The sequence below is a fragment of the Sciurus carolinensis genome, assembly GCF_902686445.1.
Source record: "Sciurus carolinensis chromosome 19 unlocalized genomic scaffold, mSciCar1.2 SUPER_34, whole genome shotgun sequence".
Lineage (NCBI taxonomy): Eukaryota > Metazoa > Chordata > Mammalia > Rodentia > Sciuridae > Sciurus > Sciurus carolinensis.
Window position 1 is genome coordinate 3,559,060 of NW_025920112.1, and position 2,775 is coordinate 3,561,834.

Sequence of the window (2,775 nt, forward strand, 5' to 3'; positions counted from 1 at the left end):
TATCCATCTTTTTGATTTTACCTCCCAAAAGTCTTTTATTGTTCCATTTTTAAAATTAAAGAGGCATTTTTTTGTGGATTTAATGTCCAAAGTTTTGAACTTTTCTTTAAAATGATTGTTCTGAATCTCTTCCAGGCCAGGGCATACACAAGTACATAGCTGTGTGTGCTCAAGAGAATTGTGTGTGTGTGTGTGTGTGTGTGTGTGTGTGCGCGCACATGCACAAGCACACTGTGTGGATCTTACTGTTTCCTGATGTAAGTTTTTCTCAAATCTGGTGATTGCTGGTGCTAAAATAATGCAGGAGCCTAAAAATTGCAGAACTTTTAAAATACTTCCCAAAATTGTCCTGTGATCAACTTGATCTCCATCAAGATCAGAATCTCCTATAGTCCCCTGTCCTGAATATTCTCATGATTACAGGTCCCCTTTCCACTTAGATAAATGACACTTCTTATATCCAACCTTCTTTTTTTGAAGGGTCCTTAAAGTCATGAATTTGGTGCATAAGCATCACAGAAGCACAGAGATATCACACATGCCATTTGGGAAGAGCCTGAACAGAGTTGGGGGGGGGCTGCAGTGAACATTGGGTATGAATATCAGGATAGGGATTGCTGCTCTAGAGCATTCTGAACCTATGAGAAGACACAAAAGAGAATGGATAGAGGTGAACACTGAAAATGAAGAGTGTGAATTACTGTGACTTTGTATGAGATTCCTTGAAATAAGAATTTGGTTTGTATTTCAGAATAGAAAAAAAAAAAGATGATGAGTTCAAGGGCCACTCAAGAATGAAAAATCATTTTTCCTTACAGTGAATAATAGAATAGTAAAATTTTGGAATTGAGACTTCAAAAACAAACATGGAAGAAATAAAGCATGCTGTGATAAGCATTTTGTAATACAGATGTATACTGAATGTATTTCTGTGGGTTTTGTATGTCTCTATTAAATCTGAATTTCATAATTTGTAAGTGTGTTTATGGATATACGACATTTATATTCTACTGAAGTTTTAACGTAAATATTATTCTTCTGAACACCTTTAGGTTCTTTCAACATTTTGGTAGTAAATTTTCTCAGAATATACCAATCTCTAGGGAAGAACATGAGATTGATTCTTCATTTAACATGTGTAAATTTAATGAATAACACACAGTCAGACTGCACAAAGGAATTTTCCAAGTTGACCTAACAATCATTACTGAAGTTTTTGATCCTTTTTGTGTCATTGCAGGGTGAACCATTTTAAAGCTCCATGACAAATTATAATCAAGTGTCAACTGATTTTATCTCATTGGGATGGTTTCATCATCCAGAGTTAGTCTTGCCAGGTATGGTGGCATGCTTCTGTAATTCCACCGACTTGGGTGACTGAGGCATGAGTATTGAAAAATCAAACCCAGGGTTCAGGGTTAGGGAGACCCTGAACTACTGAGCAAGACCCCTTCTTAAAATAAAAAATTAAATGGCTGTGGATGAGACTCAGTGTTTAAGTGCCCCTGGGTTAAATCTGCAGTACCAAAAAAATAAAAATTTGAAAAAGAAGTGGATCTGTCCTGTTCTTTTTCATTTTCTCATCCTCCTGAAGGCTCTAATTGGTAAAATGTGTGTGATTTGTTTTATCCTCCTGGATATTCTTCTCCACATACCCATGTGCTTCCTGTTTAGTTTGCTGTCCCTCATTAATCTAAGCTACATCTCCACAATGGTTCCTAAGACGGTTTGTTTTCCTATTTCTTTGGATGTGGAATTCAGGGTTTCTTCTCCCTGACTCCAACAGGTGGAAACACACTAGTCCTGATCTTGGTGGCCTGTGATGGATGTGTGGAATTTGGTTTCCTCTACACTATCCCATCTGTATAAAGGAAAAGAAAAAAAAACAACAAGAACAAGGAGTACCTATGCTGGTGAAAATGAGCCTTGATAAAGTGCTCTATCAACTCCTGTGCTTACATCACAGGCATGCTCCATATTCCTTACTGCTGATCAGGGCCATCAACCATTTCTTCTACAACACCCCCACCATTTTGACTCTAGCCAGCATGGACACCTGGGTCCATGAATACACAGGGTTTGTGAGCACCACCTTTTCCCTCATGTCTGCATCCATTGGAATCATTTGTTCCCGTGGTCAAGTCTTGTTGCTGTCTGCCACATGCACTGGGATGAACGGAGGAAGAAGGCCTGGTCCACCTGCAGCACCCACCTCACTGTGGTGACTTTCTACTATGCACTCTTTGCTTACACTTACCTGCACCCAAGACCCTTCTGGTCTCCAGCAGAGGACAAGGTCCTGGCTGTCTTCAATACCATACTCACTCCAATGCTCTATCCCATCATCTACAGCCTGAGGAATAATGAGGAGATGGGGGCCCACAGGGCACTGACTCTGAGAATCTGTTCTATTTAAATGTAGATATACTTTCTGCCTCATTCCCCAGGACTTATCTGCAAGTCCACTCAGCAGTGTGTAGTATGTGAAAATATTTCCTTCCTGGAGTGAAGGGACTACAAACAATCTAGAATGTAGGAGAATTGCTCATGTCTGCACAAAACTGTCTTAATAATATTTGTAATTTGAAGCCAGACTTTTATTTTGTATTGTACAATTATACTCTCATTCTATAGGACCAGAAGCTGTTTTCCCTCAGAGACTAATTCCTTTTTTCTACCTATACCCAGTGGTTGTATACTGGTTATCATTTCTCATTTATTTCATTTCAAATATGGATTATTTATTCTCAGTCCTTGTATTTTCAGTTATCAGTG

The 2,775-nt window shown here is 38.8% G+C and overlaps 1 pseudogene; it reads left to right on the forward strand.

The window, feature by feature from the left end:
- Nucleotides 1-218: 218 nt before the first annotated feature.
- Nucleotides 219-2,416, forward strand: LOC124973493 (olfactory receptor 2L8-like; annotated as a pseudogene).
- Nucleotides 2,417-2,775: the final 359 nt, after the last annotated feature.